The sequence below is a fragment of the Schistocerca serialis genome, chromosome 1 (assembly GCF_023864345.2).
Source record: "Schistocerca serialis cubense isolate TAMUIC-IGC-003099 chromosome 1, iqSchSeri2.2, whole genome shotgun sequence".
In the NCBI taxonomy this organism is placed as follows: Eukaryota; Metazoa; Arthropoda; class Insecta; order Orthoptera; family Acrididae; genus Schistocerca; species Schistocerca serialis.
This window is the reverse complement of record NC_064638.1, coordinates 751,704,175-751,710,311: the sequence shown is the minus strand read 5'-3', so window position 1 is coordinate 751,710,311 and position 6,137 is coordinate 751,704,175. Positions and strand designations below refer to the sequence as shown.

General features: G+C 44.6%; 1 non-coding gene across 1 annotated transcript; it reads left to right on the top strand.

The window, feature by feature from the left end:
* The first annotated feature begins 2,226 nt into the window (after positions 1-2,226).
* On the top strand, positions 2,227-2,300 carry Trnat-ugu (transfer RNA threonine (anticodon UGU)). Its single transcript has one exon. It is a non-coding gene; the product is annotated as a tRNA-Thr (tRNA).
* Positions 2,301-6,137: the final 3,837 nt, after the last annotated feature.

Here is a 6,137-nt window from a genome sequence, read left to right as displayed (position 1 = left end):
TCATTTCTGAGAACGCATGCTGCTACAGCGTGATTACGTGTAAATACCACATTAATGCAATAAATGCTCAAAATGATGTCCGTCAGCTTCAATGCATTTGACAATACGTGTAACGACATTCCTTTCAACAGCCAGTAGCTCGCATTCCGTAATGTTCGCACATGCACTGACAATGCGCTGACGCATGATGTCAGGCGTTGTTGGTGATTCATGATAGCAAATATCCTTCAACTTTCCCCACAGAAGGAAATCCGGGGACGTCAGATCCGGTGAACGTGCGGGCCATGGTATAGTGCTTCGACGACCAATCCACCTGTCATGAAATATGCTATTCAATACCGCTTCAACCGCACGCGAGCTATGTGCCGGACATCCATCATGTTCTCGGAAGTACATCGCCATTCGGTCATGCATTGAAACATCTTGTAGTAACATCGGTAGAACATTACCTAGGAAATCAGCATACATCGCACCATTTAGATTGCCATCGATAAAATGGGGGCCAATTATCCTTCCTCCCATAATGCCGCACCATACATTAACCCGCCAAGGTCGCTGATGTTCCACTTGTCGCAGCCATCGTGGATGTTCCGTTGCCCAATAGTGCATATTATGCCGGTTTACATTACCACTGTTGGTGGATGACGCTTCGTAGCTAAATAGAACGCGAGTAAAAAATCTGTCATCGTCCCGTAATTTCTCTTGCGCCCAGTGGCAGAACTGTACACGACGTTCAAAGTCGCCATGCAATTCCTGGTGCATAGAAATATGGCACGGGTGCAATCGATGTTGATGTAGCATTCTCAACACCGACATTTTTGAGATTCCCGATTCTCGCACAATTTGTCTGTTACTGAGGTGCGGATTAGCCGCGACGGTAGCTAAAATACCTACATAGGCGTCATTATTTGTTGTAGGTCGTGGTTGATGTTTCACATGTGGCTCAACACTTCCTGTTTCCTTAAATAACGTTAACTATCAGGCGGACGGTGCGGACACTTGGATGTCGTCAGGATACCGAGCAGCATACATAGCACACGCCCGTTGGGCATTTTGATCACAATAGCCATACATGAACACGATATCGACCTTTTCCGCAAATGGTAAACCATCCATTTTAACACAGGTAATGTATCACGAAGCAAATACCATCCGCACTGGCGGAGTGTTACGTGATACCACGAACTTATACGTTTGTGACTATTACAGCGCCATCTATCACAAAGCGAAAAAAGTGGTGCAACTAAAACATTCATATTTCTTTACGTACTACACGAATAGGTAATAAAAATGGGGGTTCCTATTTAACAAAACGCAGTTAATATCCGTTTGACCTATGGTAGTGCCATCTAGCGGGCCAACCATAGCGGCATCTGGTTTTCCCCTTAAAGCTAGACAAGTTTCGTTCTTTGTAGTTTTTTCATTTGATGGTTATTTCGTGAGATATATGTTTTTCAAATTAAGAAAAATGTAGTGACTCAATCGTATGACCTTCTGGCACTGTATCTTTATTTTCATTTGGTCTAGTTCATTACAGGCAATTACAAAGCATCTGAAATAATTTGTTCCAGCTAATCAGAAGGCATCTGAAAGTATTACTTTCATGTTATTGCGTTCTTTTTTCATTCAGTAACCCATTTTATATTTTTCATTTCTAATCACTGTACTCCTTGTTAAGTGCTTTCTTCTCTGCTTGTGAACGAACTGAACTTGTGTAGAGGCAGCAACATGCCCGTGCTAATTGAACGAATCCTCTGCCATGCACTATTTAACAGCTGTTGTGAGACGTACAGATAACAAGGTCCCAGAATTCGGTACAGACCTTCCAGTGCCTGGGAGACATATCCCTCTCAACTAGCTATTGGATGTCTTGGAAATCAACAGTTTTCTTGGATACCCGCAGGTAGTCAAAATTTATACGATTCGGCCAGGTACGTCTTCACAGATCACTCGCTGCAGGACACTTCAAATTTTCAGATGGCGTTTCAGATCAGTTGATAAACACTTGAACAATTATATACTAAGATGGTATCTGTTCTTTCGGACATGTCCGAAAGAACAGATATCATCGGTGACCATGCAGCTCGTTAGAATGAAATTACAATGAAATGAACACCCTTAGCTGCTTACAGGCGTTGACGTACGTCAACGGGGACACATGAAAATGTGTGCCCCGACCGGGAGGCGTGCCAGAGATAAATCCCTGCAGTTGCGCTATCATCTGCGTCCTCGGTGGCTCAGATGGATAGAGCGTCTGCCATGTAAGCAGGAGATCCCGGGTTCGAGTCCCGGTTGGGGCACACATTTTCATCTGTCCCCGTTGACGTATGTCAAAGCCTGTAAGCAGCTAAGGGTGTTCATTGCAATTTACTTGAACAATTATTATTCGAAAGGATTTATCCTAGTCGTTCTACGGATTATTGTATCAAAACACCGCGTCGTTGCTGTCATAAATCGCGTCTCGTTCCTTCACGCCAGGGAAGGGGTACTTTCCTTGTGACCACGGTGAGTCACAATGTAAGCAATGACGTCACAACAGCTGGCGCATGTGTGTTGGTATCACAGTGAAGGTCGAGCACTACGTAACCACCTGTCAACTTCCGACGGGTCCACGTCATACGCGTCGTCGCTTTCTCCAGACTGACTGACAGGAGGCGTTCAGACGACGTGCTTTCGTCACTGAGAGCAAAGGCGGCGAGGTTTGCGTGAGAGTTGCGTAACGCAGCGGGACGGGGTGGCGTGCCGGCCGCACGTGCTGGGGCGTCACGTGGCAGAGGAGGCGCCCCGCGCAGACACAGCCAGCCGGTCGGCCAGCCAGGGCCGCCCTCGGGACGCCGGCCGCTTTCCGGGAAGCGGCGCCTCCCGCGAATATTTCAGGACCACAGCGCACTATGCGCCGCTCTCAGGCTTTGAGACTGCTTTAACAGTCTGTGAGGTTTCACAGATTACTTTATCGCTATCTTTCTAGGCATTCCAAAGAAACCTTCGCCACGTAAGGCTCGGCCGTTGCTAAGAAACGATCAGATACTACTATAAATACTCATATGTGGGAATCTGAGATCAGAATGATTGCTTTCGTTTTGTAATTGTTTTTATATTTTACAAAAGACCCAAAATAACCTTGTTCAAACTATTAGGTTTGGTGCATATGTTCGTAACGATTTTGTTTTGCCCTTTGGTATTCCAGTTGCTACGGGTTTATTTATCGACTGTTATTTTTTATTTGGTAATTTACAAGAATGTTTGCCTATCGTAGCTGCGGGCTCCAAACGATAGATATCGAACGTGGCATTATAAATTGATCACTCGACTGTGGTGGCGGAGTTGTGAGATGCTAGGAGAACCCATCGATTTTTGACGGTAGTGAGTGGGATGTCTTGTATTGTAGACGTTTCTTCAGTTGATTGCCTCACGTGGAAGAATCTAATTCCATGTTTATGCAATGTAGAGAACAGTTTGAATTTTTACCGGAAATGTGACACTCTACCCATATTTTTGCGTGACATTGACGGAGTCTACCCAGGTTACGACAAAAAGGACATGCGTCCCGTAGCATACACATCAAATGGACTTTCTTATGACGACATCGACGACCACGAGTGAGATAATTCGTTTCCTTTGTAATTACAACTATTTAAGTAACGCTCTTCTTTTGTCATTGCTGTAATGACCACTACAAACATGCTCATAACGCCCGACACCACAGTCGCGTGATCGATGTAGAATCGCACGTTCGATATGTATCGTTTGGCGCCCGCGGCTTCGATAGGCAAACATTCTTGGAAATTACCTTTTATTTGTAGTTCACTGTTGCTAGCTGAGTTGACATATTGTCCTTTTGCATTTGGAGGTAGTAAGCGAAGCTATGAACGCTAGCAAATGGAGGAATCAGAACATTTCCGACATGTTGTTCTGAGTGATAGAAGCAGAGTGAGCCAGAAACATTTGAACCTCGTATGGGGATAACGCCACTGGATAAAGAACGACAAGAAAATGGTTATCTCGTTTTAAGTTGCGTCGTTTTCACATTAGTAATGGTTCAAATGGCTCTGAGATCTATGGGATTTAACATCTGAGGTCATCAGTCCCCTAGAGTTAGAACTACTTAAACGTAAATAATCTAAGGACATCACACACATCCATGCCCGAGGCAGGATTCGAACCTGCGACCGTAGCGGTCGCGCGGTTCTAGACTGAAGCGCCTGGAACCTTTCGGCCACATCGCCCGGCCGACATTAGTGACTCTCTACGTTCAGCAAGACCTTCGGAGATTGATGAAGACCGTTTAAACGCATTAATCCACAATGGTCCGCCTCTGTCTACTCGAGAGTTGGCAAATTTGTTGAAGTGTGGTCATTCAACCATCGTGCGACATTTGCATGCAATGGGGAAGGTTAAAAAATCAGATGTATGGGCTAACGACTGCTCTACGCCAAAATCACAAAAAAAGTCGACGTGTCGCCATGTGTGCATCTCTGCTTGCTCGTTTGTGAACAACGCCCAACATTCCTAACACGTACCTTTACTGGTGACGAGAAATGGTGTCTTTATGTTAACATAACGAAAAGAAACCAATGGTTGAGTCCGGACAAAGCAGCAACTTCCTGTACAAAGACGTGCGCTCATCCTCGAAAGATAATGTTATGCATCTGGTGGAACAACGGCGGTGTGCTGTACTATGAATTGCTTCCTCGAGGTGTCACCATTTCTGTCGATATTTATTGCCACCTGCCGAGACGTCTTGCTGACACTGTCTAAGAACATAGATCAGGAAGTCTGCGTGAGGTGATGCTACTCCACCAGCATTCTCCTGGACTGACAAAAAACACTATACCGATGTTGGGTTGGAAAGTCGTTCCACATCCACCTTATTCATCTGATCCTGCGCCCTCAGATATTCACATTTTGCTCACTATGTCGATCAGTCTTCAAGGGACTTCCTTTCCCGATGAAAATGCACTCCGAAAATGGCTCGTCGAGTTCATCGCCTCAAAACCATGTGATTTCTACAGTCGCGGAATCTAAAAGTGACCCCAGCGTTGGCAGACAGTTGTAAATGGTGAAGGAAGGACAATGTATTATTGATAACTAAAGTCTTATTATGTGTATCTGTTGTGTTATTAAACTGTTGGAAAAACACTGAGAACCTAGGCACTAACTTTATAGATAGAGAAATATGAGAATCTTGTCGTCATTCTGAATAAAGCAGATGAAATGACTTTAGTCAGAAATGAAAAAAAAAGAGAAAATTGTGAGTAAATACAACTAATAAGCAAAGGTCCTTTTGGTGGGCGAGTTTTGTATGCCACCACCTTCTGATGAACACTGAAATTTCCTATTAATTCTCGTGCCACACTAAGTGTGCTGCTGCTGATCACTAATATTTGGATTTTTGCCTTTCAAGTGTTACAGTGATTTGGAGGGTATTGTCTGAGTGACACTTCCTCCTTACTGATTTGTTTGGTGTTCTTACCGTTCTGGTTTGCCGCGGCATTTTAGTAGAGGCTATTATTTACTATGGCAGCTAAAATAGCCGTTTTAAATTTACTTATTTTGTTTTCCTTGTTTTATTTATGTTTGTTGTATTTTTTTTTTTTTGAAAACTTGAAAACAGATTAAAACTGTGTGCCGGTTCGAGAATTGAAGTCTACATCTACATCTACATTGATACTCCGCAAGCCACCCAACGGTGTGTGGCGGAGGGCACTTTACGTGCCACTGTCATTACCTCCCTTTCCTGTTCCAGTCGCGTATGGTTCGCGGGAAGAACGACTGTCTGAAAGCCTCCGTGCGCGCTCTAATCTCTCTAATTTTACATTCGTGATCTCCTCGGGAGGTATAAGTAGGGGGAAGCAATATATTCGATACCTCATCCAGAAACGCACCCTCTCGAAACCTGGCGAGCAATCTACACCGCGATGCAGAGCGCCTCTCTTGCAGAGTCTGCCACTTGAGTTTATTAAACATCTCCGTAACGCTATCACGGTTACCAAATAACCCTGTGACGAAACGCGCCGCTCTTCTTTGGATCTTCTCTATCTCCTCCGTCAGACCGATCTGGTACGGATCCCACACTGATGAGCAATACTCAAGTATAGGTCGAACGAGTGTTTTGTAAGCCACCTCCTTTGTTGATG